This window comes from Macaca thibetana, chromosome 6, assembly GCF_024542745.1.
Source record: "Macaca thibetana thibetana isolate TM-01 chromosome 6, ASM2454274v1, whole genome shotgun sequence".
Taxonomy (NCBI): domain Eukaryota; kingdom Metazoa; phylum Chordata; class Mammalia; order Primates; family Cercopithecidae; genus Macaca; species Macaca thibetana.
The window spans coordinates 126,551,886-126,570,123 of record NC_065583.1 but is presented as its reverse complement, the minus strand read 5'-3'; the positions used below and the strand labels follow the sequence as shown (position 1 = coordinate 126,570,123).

General features: G+C 38.5%; 1 protein-coding gene and 1 long non-coding RNA gene across 26 annotated transcripts in view; one reads left to right on the top strand and one right to left on the bottom strand.

Moving 5' to 3' along the window:
* The window catches only part of NDUFS4 (NADH:ubiquinone oxidoreductase subunit S4), a 696,041-nt gene that overhangs the window by 427,796 nt on the left and 250,007 nt on the right, over positions 1 to 18,238 (top strand). The gene's annotated exons all lie outside the window — the stretch shown is intronic.
* On the bottom strand, positions 373 to 5,409 carry LOC126956881 (uncharacterized). The gene is made up of 3 exons (XR_007726519.1): positions 5,336 to 5,409; positions 1,996 to 2,053; positions 373 to 511 (listed from the first exon to the last, which is right to left on the bottom strand). It is a non-coding gene; the product is annotated as an uncharacterized LOC126956881 (long non-coding RNA).

Sequence of the window (18,238 nt, the reverse complement as noted above, 5' to 3'; positions counted from 1 at the left end):
CTCTTTCTATGCTCTGCTCACGTCACAAAGGAGAAGCTCAGAAACACATTTCCCAGAATCCCCTATAACTATGGTTCTAAGTTAAATTTTGTTCATGAAAAGAACTCCCTCAAGACTCAGATGACAATAGAGAAGTTATTTTTCTCCAGCAGTTACTGCAGACATCTGGGCAAATGGAAGAAGACAGGAGCCTATAGCAGTTACTGAGAAAGCTCCTGAAAATCACCTGCTGCCCAACTTGTAAAAAGCCTCATGAAGAGCAAGGATATGAATGAAAGACTATTTGAAAGACAGAAATTCCAACAATTTTTCTGGACACAGGTTTAATTCCTGGATCAAGTGAGGCTGTCATCACCGACGTCCCATTGTCCAGTTGTCTCTCCCAACCCAATCTTTAGATTCTCTTTTCTTAAAGTTTGTTTTGATTCAGTGTCCTTTCAGTTAATCTTGGGGCAGCACTGTAAATCCCATTCTGGTATTTTCTTAGGGATATTGCTGAGGGCACTCTTTCCTATATAAAGAGTCATTGAGAAATTTCTTTCAGAAATAATAGCTGAAGGAAATATTTGCAGAGATAAGAGACTGGTGGATTAATCAATTAACAAGTCACTTTGGTTGGTAGGAAAACCAGAGTTAAACTTTCACTCAATTTTCAGAAACTGTGTAGGTTTCAATGGCTCATCTGTATAGCATCTTCCTGGGTTTTTACCTTCTATATTAATTTGTTCTTTTTCTGCCCACATTTTAAGATTTATTTATACCTTCCCATTTCATTATGTATACACTGGTATTTTTCCTAACTTGCCTAATTAAATACATATTTTAAAAATAAGTTTAAAAAAAATACATGTCCATTTGGACATGGTGGTTGACACCTGTAATCCCAGCACATTGGGAGGCCATGGTGGTGGGCAGGGGTGGGTGGTGGGATGGCTTGAGTCCAGGAGTTCGAAACCAGCCTGGGCAACATGGCAAAACCTCTTATCTACATTGTGTACAAAAATTAGCTGGGCGTGGTGGCATGCATCTTTAGTCCCAGCTACTCGGGAGGCTGAGGTGGGAGGATCAACTGTGCACCCAGGAGGTTAAGGTTGCAGTGAGCCAAAATCATACCACTGCAGTCCAGTGCAGGCAAGAGAGTGAGACCCTGTCTCAAAAATACATAAACAAACAAACAAATAAAGAATACAAGAAGACCAAGCTTCCTCAGACCTCATCAGCCTGCAGGTGCAAGGGATGACTTGAACAATAGCTAAAAGGTTACTGGTTTATAGTCCCATTTTTTAATAAAAGTCCTTGGGTTCCTATAAAACTTGCCTTCTCTACCCCCCCGCCCCCCGACCAAATGTTTCTGGAAGTCCTCAGTGGGTGTTTCACATGCACACCCATCTGTTCTATCAGGCATCACCATGGTAGCTGAACTTCATAGATATGTATTTCTTCCCTCAAGTAACAGTCCTAGATGAGTGCTCATGTCAGCAGGGCAACTCATCTCTTTGTCGTCATTCAGGATCCTAAGCTGATGCTACTCTGTCATTTTCAACATGTGACTTCCAAGGTTGCCCTGAGTGTCAACATTCCAATCAAGTGAAGACAGTAAAACATTTCCTTTTAATTTAAAGGCATAGAAAAACATGTGTGAGAAATTTTTATGAGTCAAGCCTGTACGTGGAATACATCATTTATGCTCACAAACCACTGGAGAGAACTTAGTCACATGGCCATATGCAACTACAAGGGAGGCTGGGAAATGTAGTATGCTCATATGTCAGGAAGAAGAGAAGGGATTCTGGTAGATAGCTAGGGGTTTACTCCACAGTATATCTTCTTCTAGTCTTTTTGCAATATTGTTTCCACAAAATTATGATCATATTGCATTCTGCTATATTCATTTAAAATTATATTCAGCATCATTTCCCTGTCATAAAATTGTCTTCACAAACCATTTTTAAAATAATATATTATTTCATCTCATATATACCAGAACTTACTTACCTACTCTCCTCCTGTTGGATATTTACCTTCTTTCCAATTTTTGGTTTAATAAATGAAGCTGAAATTTGAATATTACATGTCAGTTTTTTGTTTTTTGTTTTTTGTTTTTTTTTGAGACGTAATCTCACTCTGTTGCCTAGGCTGGAGTGCAGTGGCACAATCTCAGCGCACTGCAACCTCCGCCTCCTGGGTTCATGCAATTCTCCTGCCTCAGCCTCCTGAGTAGCTGGGAGTACAGGCGCACACCACTACACCCAGCTAATTTTGTATTTTTGGTAGAGACGGGGTTTCACCACATTGGTCAGACTGGTCTTGAACTCCTGACCTCGTGATCTGCCCACCTCGCCCTCCCAAAGTGCTGGGATTATAGGCATGAGCCACTGTACCTGGCCTACATATCAGTTTTTAGCAGCTTCCCTAAAACTTTTCTTAGGATGGATTCCTGCAAGTGGAAGTATAGGGACAAAGGATATATACATGTAAAAAGGCTGTTTAATTTCTGTTCCATTTGGTGAATGGAGTGGCAGGGATTGAGGGGATGAGCTAGGCCTGTTTAGTCACACTGGGGTATAGAGTAGGAGATTTCTCTTTTCAACCATCAACGCTCTAGGTTTCAGGGGCCCCACCTGGAAGGCTCTCACCAATGCTGATCTGAAGGGCATCTATGCAGATCCTCAGCACAGACTATGTGTAATATTCACTCAAATGAAAACTGAATGGTCCACAGACATGCTTTGCTCCCAAATGATTCCTGGATGTTAGCAATAGATATACTCAATCTACTATAGGCTGGAGCCCACTCCATTCCTACCCACAAAATCTCTCCAGGTCCTACTGTGCCTTGACCTTGCCATATACATTTTCAAGGATTTTTCAAATTTGGGGAAATTTGCATTTTACTTACCAGTTGAGCATCCCAAACTCAAAAATTCAAAATCCAAAATGCTCCCAATGAGCATTTGCCTTGGATGTCTCTTGTCAGTACTGGAAAAGTTGCCGCTTTTGGAGCATTTCAGATTTAAAATTTTCAGACTTGGGATGCTCAACCTGTCCTTGTAAGCTGCTTCAAACTCCCTTTCCAATGCATTGGTCTACAAATAAGTAAATAAGAAAAATTACATAGTGTAGGCAAAGAAGCAGCAAACTACAGTCTCCGCGTCAAATCTGGTCTGCAGCCTGATTTTGTAAATAAAGTTTTATTGAAATACTGCCACATTTATTCATTTCCATATTGTCCATGGCTGCTTTCTTTTACAACTGCAAAGCTGAGTAGTTGTGATAGAGGCCTATGGCCTCCAAGTTTAAAATATTTTCTGTCTGGCCCTTTATAGGAAAAGGTTGCTGACCTGTTCACCAGAATTAGGCTACAACAACCAAACTAGGGTCTGTACACACATACACCCCTATTTGTTTGATGAGTTTGTTCAGCTCCATATAACTTCCTTATTTTACTTATGAATGTCTTATGCTATATTAATGCAACATTAATACATCTGGCCTTCATAACTTCAGACCTTGCCATAATTAGTTTTAAGTTTCACTCCTCTCCTCATTCAATTTTGATTCAAAATTTATGAACACACACTATGTTTCAGTTACCCAAATTAATAATGAACACGCAAAGTGGTATTTTTCTCTCTGGAAATGAAAGACAAGTATTTTCAAATGCTTGGTGAGCAGCACTATTGATATTTCTCTTTCTCTTATTCCAAGTAAATATTATGCTGCGTCTGTGTGGTCATAGCCATTTCCATCACAAAAGACTCTACAAACCCAGGATTACCTCATCCCAATAGAAATAAAGGGGAAAAGGGAATTAGGCTGAAGGGAATGCTAAAGTAAAACCATCTTCAGCAATTTCAAAGGAACTCAGAAATAACAAAGTATATTTCTTTCAAGTAAATGTGCCCTTTTTTCAAAAGACTATTGTGGCAGTCCTAAAAATTGCCATTAAATGCAGAGGATAGAAAAGATCATTAAAATTAAAAATCAATTAAATTCTAAAATTTAACATATTTGCCTAAATCAAATTAAATCGCCCAAGAGAAAACACACAGCCACTTAGGAAGTACATATAAAATTGCAAGATACTCCCATCTCCTAAACAGCTAGTTAATCACTGTTTTCCAACTGACGTAACAAGGATGTGCTTGCGTGTATTATTTACAAGACTAAATACATGATTAATAAAAAGACGTAGTTTAAAACACCCTCTTTTAATGTTTTTGTTATACAAGTGGACCCGGATTTGTGATTAAAACTCGTCAGAGAAGCATGTGAAAAAGTGGTATGAATCATTACTGATTTCCTGCCTTGCCCCTTTCCAAAGAAACTCAACCTTTCCCCGAGTTGAAAACACATAAAAAGTTGACAGTTTTAAAACCATGTAGTAAGAAAGCAATTTGTTTTTTAAAAATTTTTTACTCTCTAATACAAAGCCTTCTTCCCTAAATGCTAATATGTCACTTAAGTCCTTCCTAGAGGTATAAACATGATTCATAGTTTAATATTGCTAGAGATACTTCTAGAAAGAGCCCCTTTTGTTTAAATGAATGTGAAACCTTTTGCCAAGCCTTGAAACTGCTGCCTTTGTTGGTATGTTCACTTTTAAAAGGTGAGATAGTTTTTGGTAGCCTTAACTAGAGTCTTGTACAAGGAAAAAAAAGAATGACTCAAGGATCTCAGGAGACTTTTTTACCCACATTACTGTGGTCCTACTGTTTGATGAAATCCAAGGGTTGTTCGAGTACAAAACAATTTTCAAAACCTCACATGATGTTGAAAGACAGGTCCATTTCCAAGCCTTCATATTCAGGAGTCCTTCCCAAACTAACATTCATCCTTTGTCTTTTTTCCTTCTCTTCCAGGTGCTCTGGGAATTAGCTATTGAGTTCATTTTCTCCCACCATTCCCAGCCCCATGACTACATACCCTTTATAAAGTGTAAACAATACCACTTTGGGGCAAAAGGTGAAGAAAATGTCTGTCTTTGGCCTCTCTGATCTACCCTTTTAACATGTCTTTTAACTTTGCTCTTTTCTTCCAGGAATCTAGCACCACATGCTGGGTTCTGTATTAGTTATTTATTGCTGTTTAACAAATTATCCAAAAACTTAATGACTTAAAACAATAATTATTTATTACCGCACACAATTTCTATGGACCAGGAACTTAGCTTGGTGGGTTCCACCTCAGAGTCCCTCAAAAGGCTAGAGTTAAAATGTCACCTGGGGTTACAGTCACTGAAGGTTGCATTGGGCTGAAGAATCCACTTCCCACATGGCTCACTCATATACTGCTAACTGGTGATGGTTACTGGCAGCAGGCCTCAGTTCCTTACCCCAAGAAAATATAGGACTGCTTGAGTGTCCTCATGAGATCGCAGCTGGCTTCCCCTAAAAGCGGTTGATCTGAGGGATCTCATAGAGTAAGGCAGAAGCCTCAACGTCTTTTGTGACCTCGCCTTGGAAGTCACACTTAGGAGTCATTTCCACAATGTACTATTGGTTACCAAGGTAACCCTTATTCAAAATGGGAGAGAACAACACAGAGTGTGACTAACAGGAAGTGAGAATCACTGGGGGTCATCCTGGAGGTGACTACAGACCCTAATGGCCCAAGGTCTTCCACCCTATCCCAGGCTGCCTTTGTCCTGGCTGTCCCCTCCAGATGGCCTCCCCAATGAAAGCAAATCTTTCATGAGTGTATTCTGTCAGTTCCCTATTCTTTACCAAAGTAACGTTGCTGATCTGTTACTGAAATTTTGCTAATGTGCTCAGAGAATGCTACAGGCGAAAAGTATAGCTTTTTGCACACATCCTCCTTCATCAGCAAATAAAAGAGTCAAGGCCTTGACTAAACACTGACTCTCATGGTGGAAGCATCAGGACTATTATAAACAGACAGGGAAATGTCCTATTAGTTAGTCCTGGAAAATTCCACCATGTAGGCACATACCTGCTTCAACAACTCCTAAGTCTGAGTTTATAGGGACAATTTGGACAATAGGATTATTCTAGTCAGAACAAGTTTTTACTTTAGTTCTCTGACTATTCCCTGTGCACATTTATGCATCCTCAGAGCCTGGCAGAGACCACTCAACAAATACTAATCTCGTGAAAAAAGGAAGGTCTAGACAGACTTGATAGTATTGATAGAGATACACACCTGCTTCATAGAAACTCAAGAGGTACACCTTCAATAAAAAAGAACAAGGAAAAGTAAAAGAAAATCACTGAATACACTTTACATCAATGCAACCCAGTTACTATTAGAAAAGAACAATTAGAAGCAGAGCTCTGTAAAATTAAAAAAGGGAGAAATGGGATTACTTTTCTTAATCATTCAAGTTATTAATGATTAATCATTCAAGTTATGTGTTTGAGATTAAAAACAAAAGAATTACAAACATAATTGTTAGTCAGAGACTAACCATAATCATTTCACTTACTGAGCATCTAACTTGGGCCATGTACATCATACATTATCAACACCTCTTTCAACAACCCTGCAGGACAGATAGGTATTAGGATCCTCGTTAGAAAAGGAAAAACGAACATGAAACAAATGGCTAGTTTAGTGATGCACAGCAGGGATTTAAACACAGGTTTGTCTGGCTTCAAAGCACAACCTTTTTCTCCAATGCCACACTGACTAACCTGTTGTCTTTAACAACAACAAAAAAAATCCAGGCTCCCTGACTACTAGCAATGGAAATTAAGGTAGCTCCTTGACTCCTCTATCATCTACCTGGGCTCTTGGGTGCAAGTATTATCAGATTGGCTCAGTGTCCAATCACAAGCCTGCCAGAGCCAGGGGCTTGATATGGTTCATCTCTAACTGTACAAAGTTCTTGAGGGGTGTGGAAAAAATACAATTAGGTTAAGGCTCACCTTAGTACTAAAGTCTGTAAATTGTGGGGATGTATAAAATTTGAATGGACAAGGGTAGAGAAAAAACAATGAAATATTTACATTTATTTAAAAATGGTAAGTTAAAGTTATTCTCCCCTCTATTGGTGTATAGATATACCCAAAGGATCCATTTTTCTGTACACCACGATTTTTTTATTCTATAGCAACATTCATCTCTATATGAGAGGTCCAAACTGTAATAAAGGACTTTAATGAGAAAGAGAAGAAAAGGAAATTATCCTCCATGCTCACATATGGCCACCAATCCCACAACCTTCCAAGAAAAAAAAAAATCACCTCTAAACTACAGATTTCGAGTTTTAAGAATGTTGGAAACAGTGTGCTGAATACCATCATCTGACTACTCAGTGCTGGACAACACTAAAATTCTAATGAAAGGAAAAGCAAAAAAAAGAAGAAGAAATTCTTTTCAAGTGGATTATCATTAAACTTGTAAACTATTTGATCTTTCATTGCAATCAGTAAGAAATTGTACCTTTTATTTCTTAAAATTCCATAGCTTTTGAAAGCATTTCTATTTTCTTTGCATGTCATTGAAAACTTGTCTTAAAATTCAAGTTAGGTAAAATTTTAGTAATTTCCACATTTCAGCTTTGTACTGGCATTGTGGAGGATGCCAAGAACTCTAAGATGTGTCTCTTTCTTTCACAACCCTGGTTCTCAAATTTGAACATGCACCCGAATCACCTGGAGAGCTTGTTAATTAAAATACAGAGTGCTACCCCCACTCCTGGAATTTCTAATTCTGCAAATCTAGGGTGGAATCTAAGAAATTACAGTTCTAACAAACTCTCAGGTGATGCTAATGTTATGGTGCAGGGACCACATTTGGAGAACTTCTGCTGGAAAACTGAGTCTCTAGTCCTGGTAAAGAGGCAAGACAAAAACATGCATGAAGTAAAGGAATTGTGTACAGCGGTGTAAGCTCAGACACCATGTCAGAGGGACAATTGCTGTAAGAACTCTCAGGAGGGAGTAATACCACAGGCAGGAGTCATCAGAAAGGAAGTGAGACTTGCGCAGGTTCTCACTGAATGAGTAGGAAGACAAGGAAGAAAGGCATCACAGACCAGTGTACATGTGTTGTGTTCACACAGCAACCAAGCCACCCTAAGGAGAGCTTCTCCACTGAACAGCGGTTTGAAAAAACATACTAGGGCAGTGCATGCAGAGAACCACCAAATAAGACTAAAGTATCAGTGGGCCTTAGGAACCACTGAAGGTTGTATAGTAGAAGGGTGATTGTTTCAGGGAAGATTTAGTGATGTTTTAGTGAGGATTAAAAACCAACAACATATACATTGGATTGGTACAGGGAGAAACCAGACAAAGGGAGGGTGCCAGCTGCATGGCAAATGCTATGATCCAGACAAAAGCTTGAGAGAGGCTGAGGCAATGGAAATCCTAAGAGAGAGACAGACCAAAAAGGCAGAGAACTTAGTGACTTACCTGATATGAAGGCCAATGCAATGGAGAGAGAGGGGAGTCAAAGTTGACTGAGGTTATGAACCCTATGACTGGGAGGAAAAATATAACAAAACATTTCATTCTGTTGAACTATGCCCAAGTAATTCTGCTGACAATATGATATCACAAGGTACTGACTTTTAGGGAGGAATGGGAGAGTCTATTTTGGCAAGTTTCAAACTTTCTCTAATCTTCACAGGGTCAGGATTTCAAGTCTGAATCTCATTTGTGTCCAAACCCACTTAAACTCTTTAATAAGTGATTTCCTGTTTTAAAGAGGAAAAACGTATATTTTTTAAATTATTCAAAGGGCTTAAATACTTCTTAGACATCAAACAAGTCTTAAGAAATAATATTTTGATGATTTAAGTAAAATTAAACAAAAACATATGGAATGAATTTCTTTCAAACATACATCATGTTTAGAAAGTGAGGGTAAGACTGCTTCATAAAATGAATTTGCTGTTCTATCAAACCCAAAATGGCTGAAAAACTCTTCAAACATTTAAAATTCATCCAGATTTGTCCTACCCTGACTTCGATGCTATTGAATATCAGAATCTTTCAAGGCCATTTTACTTTTTTAGTCAATGAATCATGACATTCGTTTCTACAAGATATAACATTTATGGACTGTTTTGACATGCGTATCTGCAAAATAAGAGAATTCAGTTAAATCAGTTGAATTCTCTGATGAGAGGTTCCATACACATCCAAGATTGCCCATTGCTGACAGTAACCTATGATTGTGGTTTTCACATTTGGCAAGAGAGACTGTTCTGAGCAAACCCTCCTCCCTGAGGAGCTATGAGGAAACTGACTAGCTTGCTAACTGTGGCCCACCTAGCATCTTCACCACCAACCTACACACACGGAAAGAGAGTGAGACAGCAGCAAAGATGTATTATGGCTTTTGTGTCATACTCATTGTACTTTCTTATTTCCTTTCAACAGAAACTCCATTACCTTCATCTTAGACTTTGGCATTCCCTAAACCCCATAATTTATCTTCCCATACTCCTCATTGATTCTAGCCTTGTACTCTGTCAAAGCACGGCTCCTCCTCTGCAAAAATGCGTAATAATAGGCTATTCATTAGACAAACAAATCTGTAATTTCCTTCACACCTGAGCAGGAGAAGGAACTTTATGGGTCACTTGCGTCAGCCCCCTTATTATCAGCCAAGTGGAGAAAGCTCCCCTATGGGACACAGCTGGTCAGTAGCCAACCCAGGATTAGTGTGCAAGTCTGCTGATTTCCTATCCAATGTTTTCCCCTTTACACACACTATCTCTTGGACACCTGCTTTTTACAAATGACTGTATTTCTCCCACGTGACTCTTCTTTTCCTGAAAACAAAAAGGAACCATTTTCCTGGCTGGCTGATTGCTCATCATTTGCTCTCAACTTTCTGCAAAACTATCTCAGTTTAAACATTTATGGTCATCTTTGCTAGAGAACACTGAGGGCAGGGGAGATATTGTTGGTCAGAAGAGCACTTCCATGGTGTTCATATTTCATGATTTACTACTGCTGACTCAACTTGTGCCTAAGGCCATATCTCTTTCACATAACTATGCTCAGTTTAGGATGGTGATTTGCAACCAGGGGATATTTCTGCCCCCCAGGGGACATTTGTCAAAATCTAAAGACATTTTTGGTTTTTACAATTGGAGCATCCTACTGGCCTCTAGTGGGTAGAGGTTAGGAATGCTGCTAAACATCCTACAATGCATAAGACAGCTCCCTGTAACAGAATTATCCAGCCTCAAATGACAAGAGAGCCAAGTTTGAGGCCATGTGTTAGGAGAGGGGACTGGAGTAGATATCAATACAAGAATTTCGGTATATCTCTAGGTGTCAAGATAACAACTAGATCCTTCGGTTTTGGAGCATTCATTCAGCACCTATCATGTGCCAGGCATTAGTCTAGGTACTGCTGCCAAATGTATAATCTGATTGTCTTCCTGCCTAGATATTAGAAACACAGAATGCTGCAGCCCTGAAAGATTCCGACACAGTGAAAGAGAAGCGTCTTCAGCCAGATATGTTCCTAAGCCTGCCACATTATAGACAAACGCTGAACCTATTGGAAGGCATGGTGGGCTCACTCATTCCTGGGACAGCCATTTGGACCTGGTGGAGAACTTTCAAAGATGAATGCGGTGTCAGTGCCCTGAAGTCATCCAAGAACAACTAGACAGGCATCTGTAAAGAATGCTTTGCAAAGTGAAAAATGGCCACGTGGTTTCTTTTGGTGCTGTTGTTCGTTGTTCTGCCAAGTGAAAAGCAAATGATGCTTTAAATATTTCAAGAAAGAAAAAGTTCCCTTTGATACTACATCTTATTTACTTTCACCAAAATGTCATCCTGTTAGGCTGGGTGCTCTCCGGGACATATTAAAAGCCTCTTTTATCAGTGTTATTTCTACTTTGAACACATTCCTTTAATTTAAGTCAGTATGGCTGGTTTGTATTAAAATATTGGAAAGGTTCTTAGGTTTCAGACTGATAGTAAATCCATAAAAAAAAAAAATGGCTTTTCCATTTCCAAGAAATCTAATTAAATGTTGTGAAAACAAATGTGCTCTGGTGTGGTATATAATGGAATAATATTAAAGAATAAATATTAGGTTTCTGTTGTTTGGTAAGCTCTTTGAACTCTGGAGAATGTGAGAAAAATACCTTCCCAAGCTAGGGATCTGGGAACATGGAGATAAGGAATGACAAATGCTCTCTCAAAACTACTCCAGATTCTCCACACCACAGAAACCTAAATCAAATTAAGGGAAGACCTCCTCTAACATAGCTCTCCTGCCAGGTGGCAAATTTTGTATCCAAGAGGTTTACTCCTTACAGTCCTACCAGAATCCTCAAGTGAAAAAAAAAAAAAAAAAAAAAAAAAAAAAAAAAAAGTGTCTCAACCCCTCCCCCACTACCACCGCCTCACACTCAATCCAACTTGGTAATGGTGGATCCCACCACAAGATGGCGGTCATAGTTTATCTTTGTTTTCAGTGCTTACCTCGACAAAATACTTGTGAGGCTCAGTGCTAGTGCTTCAGGGGTCTCTTTGAAAGCATATGGGGTGTTGTAGTACTCCATAAAGGAACATTGGTTCCTTTCTTCCCAGCCCACATATGATCTAAACAAAAACAAAGTGTTCGCTGTGTAAACACAGCTTCCAGGGAAATCCTTCCAACCGGAGGGCTGCTTATAAACCCATTCTATAACAGAAATTTGATGCCAATAGGTAGGGTTTCTACTTTTTACCAAAAATAATATCACTATGACTTATGTCTCACCATTTACAAGTTTTTGCATGTACTATCATATTTCATGGTTTATCATATTTCTGACACCCTCCGCCTGCCCTGAGCCCCCTTACTTAGCACAGTTCCGGAGCCAGAAAGGAGGCCTCTTGAGCTTCTCTGTACTGACCTGAGCAATAAATCTTGCCCACCCCATATCTCCTTTCTGGCCTGTTTCAAGGGGATTGTGCTTTTAAAAAAAATAAGCCTACCTACTCTTCTGCCAGCCTAAATCCAAGGGGAGATCACTGTCAGTAAATTTCAACCACCCATCCTGCTTTCCATTTGAAGAAGAGAATTAATTATCAGTGACTTTTGTACAAGTTGACTTTTATAATTTACCATCAAAATGTACATCTGCCCTTTTCCTGGACATAAGTCAAGCACTTACTATCCTACTAATTCCTCCTAGTCTTTATAGTTCATCTTAAACTGCAGCACTGATGTGTTAAATTATTTCCCTGACATAATCGGCAGATAGAGATCTCAAATCTCTGGCCAATAGAGATCTCATTGTGAGCCTCTTCAGCTGGAGTGGCCTCTTCACCTAAGTAACATCACAGTTGCATCCTGTCTAGTCCTTTCTTATAATGCCACTTGGTGCAGCTGTGTCTGTGTGGCTCTGTCTGTGTAGGTCTGAGTATGGTTTCTTGCATGTGTGTAGTGAAAGGTCATGGAAGCTGTCAAAGAGCTCTGATCCAATTGAGTGAGAGCATCACTGCAAGTGAAGACAGAAAAACAAAACGAAACAAACAAACAAAAAACCACTCAATATTGAAATAGTTACCTGAAAGACTGTTCTTAGTTCTCTGGCCTTCAGAACTAGTGCTATAAGCAGTAATTTCTGACTTAAATATGTTAATAGTCACATTTAAGCATAAAACAGTAAGCTAAAACATAGTAAGCAACTTTCAATATATTGTGAGTTTGCTACTGGAGAGTTGAACTTTTATGCTCTTTTCAATCTTTCTCCCTCTGAGATGACTGAGCAATCCAATACTCTTAAGTAGGCAGTTTGTCTAACTTGACAGTTCTAACATCTTACTGCATTTATTTTCTTAGCAAATCTGCATTCCCTCCACTACCCCACCCTTAGGAGGGCAGAGACTCTATATTGTACGGCTTTTAGACATCAACACCTAGCGTGATGCCTACATAATGTCAATGGGTGATAATGCTTTTTAATTAAATTAAACAAATGACTCTGAAGAGCTCTTATCAATTAAAAAATAAAAGTTTATAAAACTGAGCAAAAAATGTGACCAAAAATATATAAATCTCCACTAAACACATAAAAAGAAGTTCACCTATACTATGTATCAGGGAAATGCAAACCAAAACAAAAATAAAATATTTTTCATCTATCAGATGATATCATTTAATTTAAACAATTATTTAAATGTTACAAAGGACACTCAAATAGTATAAATTGATTCAATTTGACACTGTCTATCCAAACTTGAAATGTGCAAACCCTTTGATCTAGCAATTCCACTTTGAAGAATCCATATGGGGAAAAAAACTCAATATGTGCACAAAAGTAGAAGATTCAATAAAGCATGATTTGTTATTGAAAAAAATTGAGAAAGCAAATGTCCATTAATAAAGAAATGGTAAATAAATAATAGTGCATCCATATGATGAAACACTGAGGCAACATCCAAAAGAATGAGATAGACTTTTTACTCATTTTGGAAAAACTTTTACATCTGATTAAGGAGAAGAGCAAGGTAACAAATAACGAAGACATAATCCCATTTTTTTTCTTTTTTTTTTTCCAGAGGGGCCATATATGGGTATATGTGTACAAAGTAGATTTTATTAAAGAGTACTCAGGTTGGACACAGAGGAAGGGGACATTATGGCAACTCAAATGATTTTGAGCCAAATGTTATTCTTCTCTTTATGAGTCTTAGTAGGATGTTTACACTGACTGCCTTACCTTGTGTAGTGGCCCCCAGCCCCCTGCCTTCTGCGTGGTTTTTCTCTTTTCCCAGTTTTTTTTTTTTTAAGTAAATGCATGTATACATGAAGCTATGAAATGCAGTTATCTTTTTTTCTATTTTTTTCTTTCTACTATTTTTGTTTGGTAAAATAGAAGATTTTTAATTTGCCTTGCTCATTAGATTCATTCAGCTTGTCATAGTGACTGGAAATAATAATGGTTACATAAATGGATGGATAGAGGAACACAAACAGGCTCCCTTTTTTTTCTTAGTTGCCAGAATCTCTGAAGGTGTTTATTGAAGATGGTTTTCACACCTTAGCCATGGGGAATGAAGAGGAGGTATCTGCATTTTAATAAGGAATTATGAAAGACAGAAAGAAAGGAATTTTAGCATGGAGTTTTGTTTGCAACACACCTTCGGTAAAATATTCACTTAATGAATGACAAATTTCTGGTGTTGGAATTGATATAAAGGAGATATTTAGGGAGGTTGAGTCTTTCCAGTATCTTAAAAATAATTATTGGAATAATTCAGGAGGACATTTTTTTAAAGATTTAAAAATCATTTATAATCTATCACTCTTACTCCTTTCTTTCCTCTTTTCTTTAATAAGTAATACCTGATTACATTTTTGTTTTAGATTCAAACCATACAGATGTTTGAATAGATAAAAATAAAAGATAAGAAACTCTTTATACTCCTATTTCCACTCCCCTCCCTGAGGAAACCATCAGCCAATTAGATGTGGGTTTCTTTCTAGTACCCCCTCTGCATTTTACAGCTGTCTATGCAGATGTACTCATTTTTTATTGTTGTCCTGATCTCCAAGGGGAAGTCATACCTTAAAAAATGACTAAGAAATTGATCGAAAATTTGAAACTTATTGTTGGAAGACTGGTATTAGAGAAATGCTGTTATGTAAATAACTTGCAATAACCTAAATTCATGCATGTAGGACTTACACTATGTGAGAACTACTTACATATATCATGAACCACTACCATCTTAGAAAATGGAGTCTTCAGTGCACTGGTCTTTCACATGCTTTTTAAATATATATATATATATATATATATATATATATATATATATATATATATATAGGATGGGATATATAAATGTGGAGATAAAAACAGATTAATCAAAAGGTCTAGAGTTGGCAGTAGGGGAAACAGAATAAGGGAGAAATTTGGAAGAAGGCAGAGAGGCATGCATCGAGCTAGGAGACCAGTTAGGTGTCTAATAGCCACGCAAAAGAAGTTGGCAGCCAGAGGTAGAGATTTAGGAAAGCAGACAGACCATGGGGGAATATTTGGTAAGTAAAGTAGAGCGATTTGATGAGGAATTATGCAGGAAAGGAGACTGTCAAGGATGAAGCCTACATTCCTAGGCTCGCATGACCAAATGGATAGTGTTGACTTTTGCTAAGCGATGGAGCATTGGAAGACAAGAAATGTGGTGGAGGGCAAGCATTGGGGCTCATGACGTCAATCTTCAGACTAAATGGTCTTTCAAACAGCTAACTAGAGATTCTGAGTAGGAGCTCAGAACAGCCTCATAGACTGGAAATGTAAGCACAGGAATCACTGACCTCTAGATGTGTGTGAGGTGATGTCAAGTGGGACAGACAGCTGATGAGTAGAAACAGAAATGAATGGTGGTGTAGAGGCTTTGAAAACAATACTCCAGCATGAAAGCCTTAGAAACAGCTCTCTCTGACTTTTTCCTACCCTCTTGCCTCTGGCCCCTCATTTCTCTTGAAGGCTAGCCACAGAAACTAGAATCCCTCTTCCCCAAGGCAGGTCATAGAAGCCAGAATCCCTTTTCTCCAAAGCCAGCCATACAACCTAAAAACATCATTCCAGCTTTCCCCCCACTTTCCTGTGTAAAAACTGGCCATAAATAAATTATCTGACTTACCCTATTTGACTGTAGGTCATAAGATCTCCATTCCAGAAAGAGCCCTGCCACATACCCAGAAGAAAGAAATGCTTGCTCAGAGATGTCAAGAAGAATCTAGATGAGCAAGCCTTACTAGGCTTCACCATTCAGTCTATTAGCATTAGATCATACCTGTTTTGTCCAATCACATTTCTACACAACTATCCGTACTGTGTTGAACCTAAGCATAAAAATGAGCAGTTTTCTCCTGTATCTTTGAGTCTTCATTTTGAAGGCTCCCATGTCACTTAAAACTATGATCAAATGAATTTTTATGCCTTCTCTCCTATTAATCTGCCTTTTCCTGGTGATTTTCGGTGAGCTTTCAGAGGGCAATGGGGAAGGTTTTTTTTGGCCCCAACAGGGGTCAGTGACAAAAATTACCCAATTATGACAGAACCAGATCTGGTAATGATAAAGCCCACTGAGATAAGTCCCAACTGCCCTCTAGTGGAATTCAAGCCATTTTAACAGCCTGCAACAAGAAACACATTAAGCTGATTTTCACATGACTGTGAGCAGAAATGCCCATGGAGAAAACAAAGGACCACAAGGCAAGATGCTTACCTCTCTCTAAAAGGCTGTCAATAAAATTAAGTTTCTCTATTAGTGGAACTTTTAAAAATACAGTGAATCAATAACTGAGGTTTTGAAATACCAGTCTACAGTCTCTTTTCCAAAATTCAAATATCTGAAAGTTTCTAAAAACCAAAACTTGTTTGTTTTCTAAACTTATTTGGTGGCAAAACCTAACTTGATTTGAACTCATTTGGTGGCAAAATCTGACCTGAATTTCCAATTATTGACTATGTATGCTAGTCCAGGCCCAGATGAGAGTGTTACATAGTAAATGCACCTCATTGCCTCTTTAAAAAATCTAAAATATCTTTTAAAATCTCAAATCTAAAAATTCTAAGTCTCATGTGTCCCTGAGGCTTTTAGTTAAAGGATCAGGCAGATTACCAATGGCAGAAGACATCATAACATTTGATTTTTTAAAATTTTTTTTTCTCTTGAGACAGAGTCTTGCTCTGTTGCCCAGGATGGAGTGCAGTGGCATGATCTTGGCTCACTGCAACTTCCACCTCCCGGGTTCAGCGACTCTCGTGCCCCAGCCCTCTGAGTAGCTGGTATTACAAATGCCCACTACCATTTCCAGCTAATTTTTGTATTTTTAGTAGAGACAGAGTTTTCTCATGTTGGCCAGACTGGTCTGGGACCCCTCACCTCAGGTGATACCTCCGCCTCAATCTCCCAAAGTGCTGGGAATACAGGCGTAAGCCCCCACGCCCGGCCTGAATTTTTAATTATAGGGATGTTCAAAGAAGGAAACTTACCCTGAGTAATTTAAACAAAAACATATGCAGGCTCAAGGTATCTAAGATTCAACAGAAGTGCAACAGGGAATCAACAAAATACACAAGAACTAAAGTTTGACTTTTCCAGGATTTGCCATTGAATGGGTTACCACTGTCCTGACAACGCGTGTGTGTGCACAGTGCACACACATGTGTTTATCATGCTTATGAATCAGGAGACAGGCATTGGCTGTAGATTCTTCACTCTCCCTGAGCTGTAAGCTAAGGTAATGGGTATCCATGCTTTGAAATATGCAGGAAATTCAAGTGCAGTGGACTCTTAATAAGAACCTAAGTCCTAATCTAGTTCTCATCTTCATATAAATCTTAAAATCAGAAAAATCTAAATGAAGACTCTATACCATTTTCCCTTAAAAAGTACATAATAAATAATAATAAGCATTTTCTACTAAAACCATGCCAAGAAATAAACATTGCATGCTCTGAAGGGCCCCTCACTACTTACATGGATTGTTGCATGGCCCAGGGCCAGAAGCAAGCCAGGGCAGAAATATCATTGAAAATTTTTATTTTATCTGTATGTACTAAAAACAGACTAGTTTAAAATGCAATGTCCTCTCCAAAAAAGAAGTACCTTAAATTCATTTAGAATTGGAGACTTTTACATGATGTTTATTCATTCATTCAGCATATATTCATTATGTGGCTCCTAGGCACCAAGCATTGCTCTAGATACAATAAACAAGACAAAGTCTTCCTGATTCATGTATGGGGCAAAGAAGCTAGGTAACATTATCTGCATTTTACAGATGCAGAAACAAGATTGAGAAACAATAACGGTAGTAGGAGAAAAAGTTGCCTGCAAGCCTTTTGCCGTAAGTCTCTCTCTACTGACCCATGGCCAATGCTGTGCAGCATTCCCAGAGGCCAAGGTAGACATCAGAGATAAGGCCTAGAACAGTTGCAAGGTAAGCAAAGGAGAAAGTCACAGAGTGAGCCAGAACAGACACCTCCTAGCCCCAAAGTAAGAGGAACAAGACAATGGCTTCTTTTCATAAAGAGGAAGATATTGGGAAAGACTGATCCCAATGCCAAACACATCAAAATCCAAACCCGGATTATTTTTAAATCTAGAATGGATAAAGTGGTAATATTAATTTATGGCTAGTATAATTTATTATGCTTTTCTTCCAGGTTTGTCTTAAGATGAGCATTCAAAAAATATATATATAAAGTAATCCCAAGAACAACGTACCTTGATTTTGCAGCCTTTCTTTTTTCTTGCCAAGAACCCTAGAGCATTTTGTGAGAGGGTACTAGATT